General features: G+C 39.5%; 1 protein-coding gene across 1 annotated transcript in view; it reads right to left on the bottom strand.

Moving 5' to 3' along the window:
* The window catches only part of RAB11FIP2 (RAB11 family interacting protein 2), a 111,795-nt gene that overhangs the window by 15,505 nt on the left and 77,206 nt on the right, over window positions 1-19,084 (bottom strand). The window contains exons 6-8 of the transcript XR_016443496.1: window positions 16,006-16,171; window positions 6,185-6,287; window positions 4,150-4,191 (exon numbers count right to left, since the gene is read on the bottom strand). The gene's annotated coding sequence lies outside the window, so the exon portion shown is untranslated. The remainder of the gene's footprint in view (window positions 1-4,149; window positions 4,192-6,184; window positions 6,288-16,005; window positions 16,172-19,084) is intronic.

The raw sequence follows: 19,084 nt of genomic DNA, 5'->3' as shown, positions 1-19,084 counted from the left end.
CCCCTGGCTCCCTGTCATGCAGCCCTCGATGGCTTGCCAAAACTCAGTAAGCAGCCCTCTGCCTGAAACAATTGCCCGCCCCTGCTCTACATCTTACAAGCTGACCCAGCCACCAATACTTTGCTGTCTTTTTCCTGCGAACTCCACTATTTCTTACATTTTTGCTCAGCTCTCTAAGAAGCATTCAACACTGGTAAGACTTCTACATCAAACTTGTGTAACTTGTGCAGGTCACTTATCTGTCCTGAGTATTTCTAGCTCACGCATTACAATGATTATCTAGGGCCCCCTCTACACATTACAGGTATTGCACAAATGGTTGATTGTGCAATTACCTTGAGACCAGCTACATGTGCAAAGTACTCCGTAAAAAAGCTCCAACCAGCTATGAAGTTAGACCTAAAAAATGTGTACTATGTAGCTGGTTGCTCCTGAGCTTTAATATGCATATGTAGCAGTATTGCCTTTGTACTTGGGAGTTCCCAGCTGCAGGGGTGTATCAGACCCACCCAGAGCTGGGAGTCTTGCAAATGAGGGGACTCTCATCCCCAGTAGCTGTGGACTCTGGATCCAGCTAGGTCCCAAGGTCCCTGAACCCACGGAGCATGGCTGCGATCTCCTAGCCCTGGGGCTGGGAGATTGCTGCTGCCAGGGCTCTGTAATCAGGGTAGTGGCATCTCTGAGCTGTGGGGGTGCATGGGCCACAGCCAGGGCTGGGAGCCTTTCGGCTGAGGGGGCTCCTAGCCACGGGAGCGTGCTTCTTGCCAGGGCAAGAGAAGCCTGGGATCAGGCTTCCCCCTGCACCAGCCGTAAGGCATGATGAGATCTAATGTGCAAACCCACATGCATGTGGATCACGCATTAGATCCCATTGTGCCTTTACCTGCATGTGTTGGTGTTAGGTAAATCAATAAAAACCCTGCATCTCTTTCATTGAGCAGCAAATATAATGCTCTAACAGCTGTTATGATGGAAGAATGATTCGATTTGACTTCCATATTAAAGTCCATGAGAGTGTTAATCCCATGAAAATAAAACACCCAGAATTTCTTAATAATAATTGTAAACATTTCTTCCTTTGTCAACTTTTTGATTTATTGGAACTTATTATAGAGCTAGACTTTATTGTATTTGCCTATGATACCACAGTAATCTTTTCCCAGGCTTTCACTTTATTTTGTTACATTTATCTAGCAAGCCAGATTCACACTCCCACAGTAACCATATGGAGAAAAGCCACAAAAGCTGTTAAGTACATTTAATTACTGTTTTGATGAGCTCATATTTTAATTATGTTTATTGATTCTGTGTGTGTTGAAATAGTTTTAGCATTTCAAGAAAAAAATGGAATCAATATACTGTAATTACTGGGCATTTTATAATTTTTCTGTGTAATTAAAACTTCCATATAATATTTTAAAACACTTTTTGCTAATCCCTTGGCTGTGATTGACTGCATTTCCTACTATGCTTAGGTGAGCTTTAGTTTTCATTCCACTTGCATATAAAACCAGGTTCAGGGCTAAACATATTTGCATCAAATACTTTCCCCTTAGACCTTCTTAGAAAACTGCAGACAACATGCATATGGTGTTTACTAACACACCACCAGCCGCGACACCAGGATAACACTGATACAAGTTTCCCCTTGGAACTGCAATGCCAACACTGGCTAGCACTGTAGCTGTCTTAGCCATCAAGCTGTTGCTAAGTAATAGGTCTTCCTAAAGTATCTGTCACCATCGTACATCATTTTAACAGTAGGCATTTGGTCTGGCATAACAGAACGTGTCATTTGCATTTTAAAAAAAAGAGTATGAACAAGTCTGCAATGCTTTATTTATATACTAGGCTATGCCAACTTTGGAACAAAGTATTTCTAGCTATTTAATTCTTGGGCATTTTAATTTGACTTCCCTACTTTATTTACATAAGGAATATTAGATATTTCACTGTTCAAGAAGATGATAATATATGGATAGATTTATCAGGCTACATCCTCCCTAGGTATAAGTTAGCACAGTGTCATTGGTTTTCATGGAGTTCTTAATAGTGGTCTGGACTGGTACAGATTTCAAATTTCCTGGCAAAAAAAACCAAATTGCATCCACCATTGGTTCTCAATTGAGTTATCACCTCACCCCAGTGGGTCACAGGACACCTGCAGGGGTGCATGCATGCTATGTGCTCCTCCTGCCATGTGCTCAAGCGTCCTGCGGACAAGGGGAGTCCAGAGCTGTCCCCTTCCATCTTCCGGCAGCCCCTGCGCTGGCTGCTCCGAGCAGTGTGCTCTGCTGCGGATGGGCAGTCAGACACACAGATGAAGAGCCATGCTTTTCAGCCTGGTTCATCTGTCAGTTCCTTGCATGCTCCCAGGGCTGGTAGGAGGAGCTGGGGGGCAGGTGGCTTTGAATCCCAGCATACGAGTCTCAGAAGCAGCAGCTGTGGCAACAAGGGCTGTGCCTACTGCCTCAAACACAGACTGACTGGGTGCAGAGAAGTTTTTCCTTTCCTTGCTGTGCTCCGAGCCTCATGTGTACTGTTGCCCATCCCCTTGCCCCTGCACTCCCCTCAGCTTTCCCCATGTGCCACACATGTGCAACCTCGCACCTCATCCCAAAAGACCGAGAAGGAAATGAAATGTGGATCACCACGATTCGACCCGTTTATGCAAACCATAGTATTTGCCCCAGATAAATTGTTAGTTTTACCTGAAGTCATAAAGTGACTCTCACTATATTTTTGAACACGTCTTTACACTAGTAATGCATACTTGGTAAATATTGCAAATTCACAGTAGCCGTTTTAATGCATAACACTGCTTTCCTTTTTTTTTTTTTTAAACAAACAGGATGGCAATATTCCTTTCATTTTGATACAAAAATGTCTGTATTATCTGCCTTTGTTATCTACTCATCACCTTTGAGTTTGTTAGACCTGGCCCATTTTTTTTTTCTAAAGCAATAGCTTTCCATTTGGAAATGATTCAGTTAAATCAAAACATTTTGCAACATTGTACTAATTGCAATTTTTTTCAATGGGCAATGATCAAAATGATGATTTTGATAAGTTTGACATTTTTTTCAGTTTTATTATTTTTTTCTTCGGTGCTGTATTGCAGATTAGCAAAAGTCAAAACTTTAAGGTAAAAACATTTTAAAGAATGTTTTGTTTTATTCACACCAGAATCTCAGCATTTCCTGCCTAATAGCAATGCCATCTTTTCACAAATGTTTGCAGATAAAAATGTATATAGTCCTTCTTTATGTTCATTTGTATATTCTAATTTTCAATAATTTATAGATTATACTTCAGTTGTTCTGCCCAGCAACAACTGTGTTTTGCTTTATCTTCACTAACCTCAGGTAACATAAAGAGGGTTTTCTTAGCCAAGAGGTGAAATAGAAGAACTCCTAATTCTAACATGAAATATGAGAGCTATAGAGAAGCAGACCGGTGGTATTTTAAATTAATATTTGGTGAAATAGCACTTTCCCATCTTCAGCTTTGAATTTCCCATAAAATGTTAAAGGATTACCCTATACTCTTAACTATAACATTTGATCTGTAACATAGGGAGCTATTCTTAAAGCACTGTACTCTTGGCTCTCAACCTCAATCTCAAATTACCAAAAAGAAAGTTCTATCTTTTCTGTGGAACTCATCTTAGATTGACTCAGATATATAATGCTAGTAAAGCTGGTATACTAGGTGTTGACTAAGGCAAATGAAAGGACCTCCATCTATTTTAGTATGTTACATCATCTGAGGGTCATGAGATTACTGTGAAAAGGGTGGTCATTGATGCAGTATGTCTGACTCTGATGACAAAGAGGTAATCTAGAGCTGAAAGAGAATATGCATGGGAAAACCATGATAGCCATAACTGGAATTACCGGCAAGAAGAGTGTAAAGGATAGATAGGAAGAGTACAAAGGCAATAGATGATTGTCCATTAAGAACATAAGGGGCTATGGTTGAAGAAAGTTTGGGTATAAGTTTGACCCAAAGAGAAAGCAAATAAAAGGAGAGAAAAGTATTGGAGTGTGAAGGGAAAAGCAGTTTTGAGTCCACCATTATCACCAGAAGGTGAATCCCAGTCTGTTGAGCCTCACAGGTTCTTCCCTCAAACCAGTCAGAACTCCTTACCTTTGTCTTGGTCAGCTGCCAGCACTTACGAGTGGAACCATCCTATAGAGATGAACAGGAATAAAAGCTATAGGGTTCTGCAGAAATAGCTCACACACCTAGATAGTTTAACCCAGAACATAATTCATACCGTAGGGCTTTTGAATCAGCCTGGAGACACCCACAGCAGGGTATAAATATCTGGTAAAACTCTAGAAGATGGTTAAACTGCTTATCTGTTCCAGTTCAGGCCCCTGGTTCTCTCTCATAATGGGTGAGCAGATTGGAAACTGAAACAACATGGAGGACTTGCCCAACTTTAGCTCGACTGGCGACAATTTGACACCAGCATCATCACCTGTAATCATTGCCAGAAGCCAGTGTTGGTTTCCATGAGGGCGCCAAGCCAAAGCCAGGCTAAGCTTCAAGGACTAAGAATGGAGTCTGTTTTGGAGTTTGCAAAATAAATGCCTGATTTATCTACCCCAGAAATTAATGGGAATTGTTTCTATTGACCTCAGTGGGCCTTGAACTAAGCTGTACATGCCTACTTCAGAGGCTGCATTTGTTCATGTGTTTCTAAGCATCCCTATTGTGTTCACTTGATCTTTGTTCTGACATTAATATTTCCCCCAATCCTTTATTAAGCTGGTTTTCCTTTAAAAATTGAAATAGGTTTTTATGAATGATCAAATAACCGAGTTAACTGAGGAAATACCATCCTCCTTCATCCTAATGTAGAGTTATGCACCCAATACACAAAAATCCTAGCTAATTCACTTGAACTCAGATGAATTATTCAAAGTTTATTACAGTGAAAAAGCGAGCAGCCTTTTGATCAAAGAACCACAACTGCACATTTTCTAACCATTGGCTTCCATAGGAGTGAAGGAGGATTTGGCAATGTGGGACTCGTGATTAATTTGTGTTCACATAGTCCTTTAAATAAAAAGATTGTAAGTAATGGAGACTTTAGCAGTGGTGGTGAAATGGTTGATTAGGCCAATACTTGTCAGCAGCATGAATTGGGAGCAGTGTCAGCCATAACTTTGAATTTCCTGGCTTCAGTGTGTGCGACAACATTATCGTTGTTTCAACATAATTTTTTTGTTTTTATTTTCATTTTTAAAAGAAAAAATAATTTATTAAGGGTAATAAAAATGCATATTTTCTACTTAAGGAAGGCTGGTCTCTTGGGTTTTTATGTATAGGCAGTTTTTTAAAAACAATGTATTATTTACGTGATAGGCTGGTACAACTTTTGAAGTGGTTTCTGTCTGTTGGATAAATAGCCATTTATAAACTTCTTTTCAAAGGTGTATAATTTACCTGACAGGCTGAAATGGCTCCTGTGGATTTGTTACAACTCCAGACAACTGTGTAAATAACATTCAGGAGAGCAGCTATATATTAGAAAAATTTCTACAAATTCTTCTGAAAAGAGGTGAATATGCAAGTGACGCAGTCATGTTTCACAGGTTAACAACATAGCTGTTTCCCTTCTCTTCCCCAGCTTATTTGGACCCCTTGCAAATACTAACTCCGGCTCCAGTTCAGCTGTTGTCATCCACATAAAACTCCCATTAATGAGATTTTTTGTGGACAACTGCAAGGTTTGGTTACTGGCCTTTTCTTCAATACGGGATTTCTAAATTTAAAATATGTTTAGTTATAGAAAGCATAAAAGCCATAAAAAAACTGTGCCTTGCTCCATTTAAATTTGAATTAGGATCTTGGTTACTTCACAGGGAGAACATTCTTAGTTCCACTATCTTTGCTACTATAGTGATTTCAGGTAGAAGACTCAAGGGCATTAGGGAGTTGAGTGGACCATGAGCAGATCCACAGTAACATTAGATTAGAGAAATTAAAATGCGAAGAGATACAAACTATCTGAGATCAGGAAATAAGCCAACCTCCAACTCAGAGCAGGCAAGAAGCAGCTTCCCTGATGCCCTGGATATTTTATAAGCATTCACTACTGAATGTCTTTTACCATCCACTAGATCATCAGAGTCAGGAAACTGGTCTAGATGGACCAGAAGAATTGCTATACCTGGCCATATCCATATTCTGATCAGCTCTTCTGCTACAAAACGGTCACATGGAGCCTGAAGCATTGTTCAAAGGTGTTAATCATGAGAAAAGCCCACCAGCACCTATAAGAAAACAAGAAGTGGATTTCAGACAGTCACCAAGCCACATCTATGGGCAGATTTATATGTGCCACTAGCTCTGCCACCTCCCACCATTTCTTAAGATAAGAATCTCGCATTCTCCTGCCTTCAGCCTGAGAGTTCATTTCTCCCATTGTTCTACCTTCAGGCTGTATGCCAGAAAGATCCCCATCTAAATATCTTCAATTATGAGGAAGTAAAGCCATGAAATTAAAGGTAAATTAGCAATAATTTGGTCCTCATAATTTCATCACTTTTAGCTCAACTTCTTGCACAGAAACAGTTAGGTCAAATACAGGTCAGAACGCTCAGGAAATTATTTCATTGCCTTGTCAGCACCCTTAACGATACAGCCTGATGGGCTTTGTCAAATTGTTCAGTTTTAATTAAGGAGTATTTTAAAGATGTTTTCAAAGCACTTTGAAAAGCAGTTTCTATTCCTTGCTCACTTTTGCTTACTTGTTGTTAGCCAAAGGGGCTCTATGGAACATGCTTACATTTACAGCTGCCGGTTACTTTTCTTGCATAGGAATGGGGAGCCATGAATTTTGTCATGTGAGGGATCAAGGTTCAAAAGCAGCCTTGCAACTTCACTTCTGAAACTAATGAGCTGAGAGCCTTAAATAGATGGCATGCATATTCTTGATGAGCAGAAACCAACTGCACCCAAAACACATTTCTACAAGGTGCCGAGTAGCTGTAGTGGCTGCAGATGTGTGGTGGAAGTTAGTTTGCACATGATGTCAAAAGCAATGTTATCGGCACAAGCTGTGTAACAAGTGGAGCACCTAAATTAATTATTGCACGATCCAAGACAATAATCCCAAGAGAGTTGGAGTTAATATCATCTAGCTGACCTCTGCACTGTGGATGTTCACACAACGTCACATGCATGCACACACCTCTCCCCTAGAGCACGTGTCATTTTTCAAAAGGCCAAGTGTGGAAGAGGCATCTCTCTTACCTCCATCACACAGTACCACAGAAACCAGTGTAATGCTTTTTTAAAGTCAAGTCTGCTGTCCACTCAAAAGTTAAATATAAATAATCAGCCTCCATGCAATAAAAACTCAGGGCCAAATACTGGCCACGACAAATTTTAGCAGAAATCTAGGAATATGAAACTTCTGTAAAAGCAGCCATAGCATGAACCTGTGTCATGGTCAGTCACGGAGTAGCTCAGGAGCCCCTAGCAAGAGGACAGCTCATCTTTGAGGGGAATACAGTGCACGTGGAAGCAGGTGGGAGGAGCACGGTTAAGACCACAAAAAGTCTGTCCCGAGATAGTGCCCAATTCTCATCTCGCGTTCATTCTCTAATCCATCCCACCCTGGCACCATCAAGCTTTCACCACCAGCTTGGGGAAGGCCTGCCATTATTTATTCTGTAGTTCTTTAGATTGTCGGCAACTGATTTGAGTTTTCCCAAGGCAATTTCTTCACAATTAACTAGCGATGGGCCAGTGGGACTAGCTCTGCCTGTATCCTGGTCAGTGGATACTACTGATTAAAACAAGGTGGTTCCTGATGTGCACTGAGGTACATAAGATTGTAGTCATTTCCCTTGGGGGGTTGAAATAGGCTCTGAAGGTTGGAAACCTCTTTCCAAAAGTACAATATGCACAAGAGGAGACGTGATTTTGTCTGTTAGACTCTTAGTTTGCCAACCGCTGTGTTTTTTTAGGGAGCCCCCAGCAGGAGGGCAACTCAATGAATGCAGGGGCAGGCAATTATTTTGGGCAGAGGGCCACTTACTGAGTTTTGGCAAGCCATCAAGGGCTGCATGACAGGCAGCTCGGGGCAGATAAATATTAATTTTCTAAATTTTTAGGGGTCCCGCGGGCCGGATAGAATGGCCTGGCAGGCCTCATTCAGCCCCTGGGCTGCATTTTGCCCACCCCGATCTAATATGTTTTATGTGATATAAGAATGTGCGTTCTTCACAACTAGTGAGATGCCTAAGGAGAAACCAAACTAATGCTGTAGCAGGCAGCATAGAACTGGTTAAATATTTTGGCCTTCAGTTAATAAGCAGTTAGCAGATTTGAAAAACCAGTTATTTTTACCTTTTCTCTGTGAGGTCACTTTTCTCTGCGACCTGTATCGCAGCCCCCCAGAAGCTCAGAGCAGGTCATTTAGGGGAAGGGGAAGTCACAGTGTTCATGATGATAGGGAGAAATCAGAGAGGATACCAAGTTTCACTTAGCTTTAGATTAGTCTAAATTAAATAGAGTGGCCTGGTGAGGGGTCTCAGCCTGTGGAGCAACCCGATAGTGAAGCTAGAATCACAGTCTATCTATGTACTAAATTGATGGCAATGAAAATAATACTCCCTAGACACAAAAGTACACTTGTTTTCAGATTAATGCATCCTGAATGTGAGCTTTTCATCCTCTTTCTGAATGAGTTAACGTGTGCTTGCTCGCCTTGGCTAGGGACCGAGTTGCAGTCTCATTATTTGAAAACTTATTTGCTCCAAAATCAGTAAAGCCATTTGCTTGGAAAAAAAGAAAAAAAGGCTGTCCACAGAATCTCATTTTGGGAAAAGCTGTTTTCCAATGGTTGCCAACTGCATTCATGATGTACCCGTGATTTGCATGTTATGGTTGGGCAGTAACGGAAACATTGAAATGATGAATGTGTGGCTGCTCTCAGGCCCAATCCAGAGACCACTGAAGGCAACAAGGAGCTTCAGATCAGGTCCATAGTGAAGTTAAATGCTGCCTTTAAAAAAAAAAAAAAAATCACAGTATACACTACATCTGTGCTGAGAAATGCTGTCATTTTATACCAATCTCTTTCTAACCTCACTCATTACAGGAGAGTTTGGCTATCTTCTATTAGTGATCTGGTCCATTTTCATGCAAATTGAAACCCTGCTGTACTTGGTAAATCTTCAATATAAATACAGTATGAGCACTGTAGAATGGTTTTAAATAATGCTATGACATCATTTTGTATTTGCTTGGTGTTATTGTTAGCATTTATTTCTCAGAGTAAAGAGTTTTGGAAAATAATGATGTCTTTTTGGGATCTGTGATGCTCTACCCCATATATAGCTGTAGCTGTAGCTAGGAAATATGAGATTAAAAGGTAGCTACAAAATCAGTAAGTCAGATAAACAGGCAGCTCAACAGAACTACACCAAATTTCCAACAGCTGTGGGTCTGGGCCATTATGGTTTCCTTATTTTATTAGAAAGAGCTTGAAACAAGCCGTAAGAATTTAGTAAGTGCCACACTGGCTCAGACCAATGGTCCATCTAGCCTTGGATCCTGCCTTGGATGGTGGCAGTAGTGGATGACTTAGAGAGAAAGCATATGGCTGGGGTATATATAAAGTAGGCATACATATCAGAGTGGGTATGCCTTGAGTAGTCCATCATTAGTTTAGAGATGCCGGGGGGACATTTCTGACTGTTCTTTTTGATAGTTATCAATGGGTTTATCATCTATTAATTTGTCTAATCCCTTTTTGAACTTGGCTATGTTATCTGCCTCTACGACCTCCTGTGGCAATGAGTTCCACAATTTAACTATGTGCTGTTTCAAAAAAAGACTCTCTCTTGTTGGTTTTAAACCTGTCTCCTGATAATCTCAGTGGATGCCCCCTAATTCTAGTATTCTGGGACTTGGTGAATAGCAGACTACTATTCACATTGTCCTTACCCTTCGTGATTTTATGGATCTCTATCATATCCCCTCCTGTATCTGCTCTATGTTATTGAAGGGCCCAGATTAACCTTTGGAGAGAGACTTGATAATCCCAAAGTCTAAAACACAAATATTTTATGAAGATCTGTTTACAGGATAGAAGTTCTGTCTCATAGAGGTAGCATTAGAGTGATTTTGTAGCCATCATAATCCAGGAATTATGAGAAGGACAAGGGTTTCTTAGGCCGATATCTTTCTTTGGATATTTCATTTATGCAGTAGGTCCAATACAAGATATCACCTTGGGAAATCTTTGCCTCTCGCATAAAAGGATTTTGAAATTTCAGAATAGGGCTTTACTCTATTTCGGTATTCAATTAAAACATTTTGAATTCTCTGTGAAGGAAAATCTGAGACAAGTTTTGGATTAAACAAAAGGTTTTGTTCCACTTTGTTTCAATTTCTACTTGTTCTATTTTGTATTCCATTTTGTATAAAAGTTATTTTCAGAACAAAAACAAAATCAAAATATTTTATCCCAATATGTCACGCTGATATATTTTGACAGGCTTCTTCCAAAACAAAATTCTGGCAAAACCTAACTGATTCCATGAAGCATTTAGTATTTGACTGAACTGCATATTCTCACAGCATGTGCTTCCCTAAATGTTTCGCCAACCAGCTGTAACTTGGTGTTGTTATTAGGGACTCACTTGGGCAGTGCCTAATAACAAATGGGAATCATTTCTGACATGCCGTGTGCTACTACTGACCTTCTGCATGAGCAACTTTCTGCAGACCTCAATAGTGGAAATCTCCCAAACAGAACCAGCTACTGGATCAGAATCCCAACCCTTGACCTGATTCGGTCCTCAACTCTCAGTTAATCTGGATCTACATGTAAATGCTATGTCATTCTCTACCGACTACCTCTAACTGTAACATTAAAATGAAGACGGTAGAACATTGCTTCCTTATACCAAAAAAGAGCATTAGGATGATTTGTTCGAGCATCCTTGACAAATTAGAACTGGGTAATTACATTCAGACCACCTAAATTTCTCCTGGTATGTTTAGTTGAACACAGTAGCCTTCACTGCTGGCCATAAGTTATTAATATTACTATGCACTGTTGAATGTCTGCTGGCTTCCACTTTTGAACTGGCTGTGTTCAAAGTGAGGGACAACAGCCATACATATATAGTATATAATCTGGTTTGTAAAGTTGTAGAGTGCCTTGTGATCTTTGGATGAAAGTTGCTGTCTAATTGTCATTATTATTTATACCATGTATGTGGTGGTGATATCCATGGGATAAATTGAGAAACCATATGAGAAACATTTCCTTCTTCCCCCCAAGTATGGTATTTCCGTCACAATTATACTGGCGTTCGGCCCAGTACAAATAACATTCAGCCCTGTACCGGTGACCAGCCAGGGTGGAAATAGTAACTTGGTAGCACTGGAAAGGAGTTAGAATCCCCCCCTTACAAAGGCATAGGATTTCTGGTTTGAGCCCCAACAAGTCAAAAATTATTGTACCTTAAAACCAAAAGGTTACAGCTACCAAAAAATAAAAATAAAACAAAAACTACAGGACAATTTTTATGTGGTTTTAAAAATATACATGAAATTGTAATTGAAATGTAATGCATCTCCCCCATCATGGTCTAGTCAGTATGGCATTCAGAATACTAAGGTACATAGCTTACTTTTGGGTCACAAAAAGAGGATCAGAAATGTTTTTAAAAAATTATAATGAAGCAAGAACTAAAGCTAATGTAATAACTTCAGTTTGTTTGAGTTCTAAAGCAGCTAGAACTAGATATTTCTAAAATAATTATCTTGCAAAATATACAGCATAAGGAAAATACATGGGAGGAAGATCGGTTTGGCATGACTCACTCGCTGCCTTCTCACTTTCACATAATGTTGCCATCCCAAGCTCATGCCAATAACTTCTTTTCATGACAGCAAGCAATCATGTACATAAACAGTCACGTAATGGTAGAAAGGTAATTCAAAGGAAATGTCAAATTAAAAAGGAAAACACTTAGAACAAACTCCCACCATCCTTGTATAAATGCCCTGTCAGGTAAATACGTACAGGATTTTAGGCCATCTTTCTGGACTAATTGATCAAATCTAAAGAATGCTTTCCTTGCCTATTTTTCAGATGTTTAAAGGAAAAAGGTGTTTCCAAACAAAGACTTCAGAAATTGGAGCTTGTCAGAGCTTTTGAAAACGAGTTACATTTTAAAATACGTGAAGTTAACCATAAATCGCCGTTTACTTATCAAGTACTTTAAAAAATATTGTAAAACAAAGCACTATAAAATTACAGAGTCATCCACCAACACAGAATATAAATTTTCCCAAATCTAACGGCTGTTTGACTGAGCTAATATTGAAACACTTAATAGCATTTAAACACAAAATGTTGAAATTTCCTTTAAAAGTGGTTCTGTGATCAGAAGATTCAAATTATCATATTCATTAGAGATATCCTGTGTTAGGAGTGAAACTAAAATACAGTGAGCTAAATTGACCTGTAGAAATATATTTGCCTTAAAAAAGAAGATGGACACTAATTCATGATTTATTGCAATACTGAAATGTTCTCTTTGTGCTACAGTATTCTCTCCAGAGCAATTACTTAACTTTCCACCCAGTGCTATTAAAATAATGATAAATATTTTGAATGAACACATTAAGGAGTAGATTGAAAATGTGATAGTATCACAGCAGCCAGCCAACGGATGTGGCATGGTCATATGGCTTCATTCTCGTTCTAAACAAACTAAAACATGGGTGTTTATCTTTAAGGCTGTAGACCAAAGCATCTAATTGATCTCACTTGGGAGACAGGCTCTGAATAATGGGCCATTATATTTTGATGAGATACACAATTGCCTTGAACTTGCCAGGGGTTCAGGTGTGGGTATATCTGTAGCCCGAGCACTTGCAGGAATGTCTGTTTCTGCGCACTCCTGCTCATGCATCTGCCCGGGGTAGCCCTTATAGGAACCAGCTCTATTTCACCTGAATAACTTAGCTATTCATGAACAATAAGGTTCAAATTGTACTTTTCTTTTACACAACATTAACTCTCAAAGAGCTGGAAATTCAGTATTCTGTTCCTTGAGCTTAGATTCCAAATCAGTCACCGAGAACATTATATGAGCAGTAATCCCATTAAATATATCATCTTGCAAATATCTAAATCTAGTTAATTAACTTGTATTGCAAAAGAGCTCCAAGATATAGTTTTCAGTGAACAACCGTACATTTCAGGTCTCTAATTATACTAACAGTAAATTTTAGAATCATCCCTTCCTTTGGAAGAAAAAAAAAACTGTCTCAAAACATAATCATTAGTGGGCACTATACACAATATATTTTAATAGAAAAGCTATCCCAACATAATCAGGAAGAACTTTTTTTTAATTATTATTAAACTCTTACTTTGTAGAGAGATTAAATGTAACATAACCCCCCAAAATGTTGAAAATCAGGAACATTAATTCAGAGAAAAGCAGCTATAATATATGTTCCATTCACAAACCGAACAGAAAAAATAATGGTTGTACAGGGTGTTTTTTTCCCTTCATTAAACTTCCAGTCCATGAAAAGCAGCATTATAATTCTTGTACATACTTAAAAATCAGTTTACTAATGGTTCACACTAAAAACAGGACTAGTCTGGAAAAATATCATAAAAATCCCTGCAGCCCAATGTAATAAGAAAAAAAAATAAAACAACATTTTAAGGGATATGAGTGCTGCTATTTTCTTGGGTTTTGAACATCTTTAACTATAGGAACAGACAGCCATTTCCAACATGCTCTATGTAAAGCACAAAGTTATCATTTTCTACGGATTCACTTTATTTATGACTAAAACTACCATAAATACAGCGCATAAAGACTGCATATTTGTTCATTAAGCTTTTAAAAAACACGGGTACTAATTTGACAAAAAGAGGTATTATATTAGAATGTTTAAGAAACATTTAAAAATGACTGTGATGATCATTAAGCAATGATGTGATATGAAAATACCAGGCTTTACCAGAGCTTTCTCCCTTCCGGGCTTTTTTGGAATGTAAGATTGAGTCCAACAGGAAGCGTTCCCTGGATTTTGTGCAGTGGTAGCCTACAGATTTTGGCACAGGCTACTTGGCCAACTCAGAAAGAAATTATTCCAAGTACAAATCAGTCCATTTTTTCAGGGCTGTAGAATATACAAGATTCCATCAGATACTGCACCATCTAATGGCAAAATCTTGATGTTTTGATTGCAAATAAGTCATGATTTTTGCACGCTTGGCTTGCATGGAAGAAAAGCAGGAGTACAACAGTGTAAGAGGAGATTCAGGCCTATTGACTTTCTGAGTTCAGTATTAACTCTATTCAACTGAATTTTTTTTTTGCTACCCTCACCCACAGAGCGCTTTCCCAAAGGCCTTGAAAAAATTGAGTAAGGGATGGTGGACTTTTAGGTTTGTGTGCTTTTGGACAGAGTGGAAATTCAAAATATTGAAATGTGGCACATAGAGGACCATATTCCAAGTTCGCTCAAGGAAACCCAAAACCAGTGTAATTCCACCAGTTTATGCGGAGTTACTTCTGACATAGGATCTAATCCTGCTGCCACTGAACTTGGAATCAAAACTCTGGTCATTTTAAATGACTTGTCATTATAACAATGGATTTTAGACATAAATACAGTTTCATTATGTGCTTTGTGATCTCATTAATTGAATTCAACCCATCAGAAAGATGTTGCCAGATAGTTTTTGTTCAGACTATGCCACTTGCAATTCTTGATATAAGAATGGATATTGTTTTTTAGGCTAAGCTGTGTGAACATGGAATAAAAGCAGCATGGGGTACAAGAGAAAAGCATTTGAATTATTTCCTTTCATTTTATTAATGCTTTAGGTCAAAGTCTGCTGACCAATTACCAGTGGGTATTTAAGTCCTGAAGTCCTAATAACTATTTAGTCATCAAAGAAGAGCTCCAGGGAACTGCAGTCATCACTGCCGCATCTTCATGTTAGAGGACACTTTTACATGTGGTCCGGGGGAGGCTCCGGGAGCCACTCTAATTAAAGCGTCCCAGTGTCTTGTGTATCAGCTTCAAACTGGCGGCAGGGGTGCTTGAACTAAAGCTTGGTTGACCTGCTTTAGTTCAAGTGCTCCCACCACCATTTTGAAGTGCAGGGATGTTGATGCACAAGACGCAGGAGGCTGCCGGAGCATGGTAATTACCCAAGTGTCGATGTAGTGGCTTCACAATATATCAGAGCAACCTCTGCACTCATGTCCAGGCACCCATATATATTGTGAAGCCACTACGTTGACACTTTGTGCTCTGCGGACTGGTGCAATATCCCCCAAAAGCCACTGCAGCACAACAGAAGAATAAGGGTGTTTTGCGTGTGTGTTTCTTTGACTGAATTCACCTTTCGCTCCTTGCTCTGATTCCATCCTACTTTTTTCCAGCTCTCGGGCTAATTGGCTAATGAGATTTTCACAACTCTCATTCACCCTGCCAGCAGTAGCACTGGTCATTTTTTTGCCTCCCATCAAACAATGTCATCTCATCAAAATGTTTTGTCAGGAAAAATGCTCAAGTCCAGAAAGGAACCTCTGCAAGGAAATGTGAAGACAGAGACAAAACACAGAAAATCCCATCCTCAAACAGTGCAGAGACAAAACACAGAAAATCCCATCCTCAAACAGTGCAAGGGTTAGGGTTAGAGAGCACTTGTTGAGGATGTGACAGGCCCAGGCCCAAGGACCAGTTTTAAATCAGTACAGTATGGACGTGAACCTGGTTCGACCACCTGCCAGGTGCCTCCTCTACCCACTGGACTATGGGGTATTTAGGAGTGAGGTTCAGAGGGAGGTGGGGGGCTGGCTGGTGAGTTGTCCCATGAAACATGTATGTGTTTTTCTTGCCATATTGAAAAGAAAACATTTTTTGAAAACTCGACTTTTTGTGACATGGAATGGGTCTTTTTTGTTTTTCAGCCAGCCTTACCTTATTCAGCACTTCATTTGCAGGAGGAGTCAACATGGAGAGCAGGCAAAACAGAAGTCAGCCTCGTTGAATCCATGGAGCCGACCTTAATATGTTGTTTAAGGTGTAGAGTGACGTACCACAAGACCGTCGCATGTGTCCTTGTGGAGTTAAAAACGAACTTAGTCTAATATTATAGGAAACATAAAGGAAAATATATTGATCGAATTGGAGGAACCAAAACCCAGATTGATTTTAATGTAAAGTCCCAGGCCAGTCTAGGGTTGCAATTCAAAATCTACCAACATTTTAGCACTAGATGGCAGGAGTATCATCAGAGAAGCCTGCATTGCATATTTTTTTATAATTTTGGGCTGGATCTGAACAGCATCCAGAAAGCAAAACCCTAGAGTTTTTGAAGCCCTCAAAAGTATCAGTAAAGCCCTCAAAAGTATCAGTATATGTTTAACTCCAAGTCTTCAAACCAAACAGAGGGGCTTTAGCTTGAGGTTACACTTTAGGGCCATTAACAATTTAAAAGATATAACACCACATAATACATGTTTTCAGTTAATAGATGAATCTTGCATTGAAAATAACTGTATAGTTCAAGGCAAAGATTTTTGCGGATGATATTTTTATTGGACCAACTGCATGACTGAGATAGATTTAGAAAGCTTTCAAATGCAGCAAATTCTTTTTCCAGTCAGGTCAGGTCAGATGCAGTTGGTCCAATAAATGATATCCTTGCCCCTGTATAGTTTAAGACATTACCAATATGTCTTTTCAGTCCTTCAACAGCTTACTACTATAAACTTCAAATAACACCAGCTACCCATAGAGAGGTTCTTAGGGTACAGTTATATCATTTCTAAATGATAAGGGTGTGAAGTATGTCATTTCCCTTTTTCTGAGCAGGAAAGATACATTATTATGCTGACACAGTTGGATTTCTTTTGCAATGAAAGAGATGGCCATACCCTTTTTCAACCAGTCAGATTTCTCCCCCCCCTTTTTTTTGCCAGTGATCTGTAAATATGCTTGAACTGAGTAAGAAGCTGAAAAGCAGTTAATTTATATAGGGAACATTTTGATTTAACTTTGAAATATTAACTTCTCTCCCCAAACTCTGATCTTTTAACATAATTACATTTTTTTTCAGCCTTATGCCATTTTTCATGCCTCAACCCTTTTTGGATCACGTTGAAGCCGGCAGGGCTTCATGCACCACAGCCAGCCATAGTGGTATCCTAATGACAGTATAATTAGAAGTATCATTGTGGTAATGATTCTTTTCATCGCGAGAAAAGGCTTCAACAGAAAAGGTCTCTTATTCGGCTAGTTTCACCTGTCTGTTCCCTTACCTCTGCGGTACTTCATTCCCTGGGTCAGTATCATAAGCTAATACCGGGTGTTTGACAAGGCCTCAAAACCTGTGCTCATCAAACTAATTAAAGAGAAACACATCCAAAGTCAGGTGAATTATTTTACTTTGTAAAAATGCTGCCCATTCATCTTGCCTAAAGATTTACCTGGCTCAGTGGGTCTGATTAATGAAAAGGACAATGGAGCTCTTGTCAGTGCGACCTACAATCACTTGGTTCAGGGTCAGTAGGCTGAGTAAGAGGCATCCATGTCTAAATTTAGTCTCTCTTTTTCTACTTTAAATCCAAAGGATTGAAAAGTTTCTGATTTTATCAGCCTGGCTTAGGCCTGAAAGAAAAGACAAGAACTGTCTTGAACTTCAAACTATTATGATGCAACTATTATTGGTTTGCTTAACTTTAGCACACAGAAGAACTTAACTGGTTGTCACAGCATAGATATGTAGAATAGCCGCACATGAACACTGAACTTGGTGTTCAAGTATTACAAAAAAAAAGTTTGTATCTTTTGAATAAGCTTGTGCAAACAGATTTACGGCGTTATGGAGGAAATTTACAGGTGAGCATCCCAGCAACACACATTTTTATATAAAATGCACAAAGCAAAAAAAAAAAAAATTACTGATAAACAGCTATAAAATGAGTGCTTATTAACAGGGGCTTTATAAAATAATCTTGAAGCTCCTGATGCTGTAAATACTTACGCAGGCACTGTAATATTATTATTGCAATAAGCTCTTGATAGGAAAAAATTAAGCACTCGTGAATGTTGTAGATTCAGGGGCTGTTAAAAACAAGTCTCCATCTGCGACTGTCACAAACTGCAAGCCAAGGACAGCCCATATTTGAGCAACCCCAGAAGCAGACTAGGAACCAGATTGTGACTCAGAATCACAATGTAGTCTATGGTTCTCCTTTGTTTCAGGAGAGGGAAGTAATCTGTATGAGATTTGTATCTAGCTCAGGTTACTTGTGCTGGGGCTCTGTCTCAGCTCTGCCAACTGCTGCTTTGGGGAGGGCTGAGCGGTGACTCTGCCTCTTCCCCACTGCTGCCCTCCCGCTCTCTGCCAGCGTACGGGGAAGGAAGCAGTAGTCCTGAAAAGCAACTCTTGCCCTGCTACAGCTACCTGTGATACAGGTCGGGAGCACAAGGAAACAAGAGAATGCTTCGGTTCCCTTTGCCCTTCTGTGCAGGTGCACGGCATGGCTCACAAGGTGGTCTTAAGTGATTCATAAGTTTCATATTTGGCACCAAATACCCACAGGCTTCTGGCTGCTCTTTCATAATAATATTTGAGCAACAGTGATAATCAGCACATGTTCTGTTAAGGAAACACGTAAAAAGAAGTTACCATTTGGCTAAACTGTTTGGAAGTCCAGCACGCTGTTTAGAGCTATGATTTGTGACCATCAGCAAGCAACACCTTCTACAGAAGGGCTTGCAACATGCATCTCATTTCTGCAATGTAGTTAGACATGAATCATCAAATACATCGTTATAAGCTACCTCTACATAAATAAACAACGTGTTTTGTGATGACATTTGCAATATATGACAATTCGATTTATTAACCGGAAAGCTTGTGACATTTAAAGTTTTGTAAGTTGTCGAGGGTCAAGGATCCAGATCCCCTTCTGTTATGGTAGGCGGAAGTTTGCCACTGATTAAAGAGAGCAGGAGCAAAGCTGACATGCATGTCTTTGACTAAAGCAGC

This window comes from Crocodylus siamensis, chromosome 7 (genome assembly GCF_052110815.1).
Source record: "Crocodylus siamensis isolate JL-2025a chromosome 7, ASM5211081v1, whole genome shotgun sequence".
Classification (NCBI taxonomy): Eukaryota; Metazoa; Chordata; order Crocodylia; family Crocodylidae; genus Crocodylus; species Crocodylus siamensis.
This window is presented reverse-complemented; position numbering and strand designations above follow the sequence as displayed.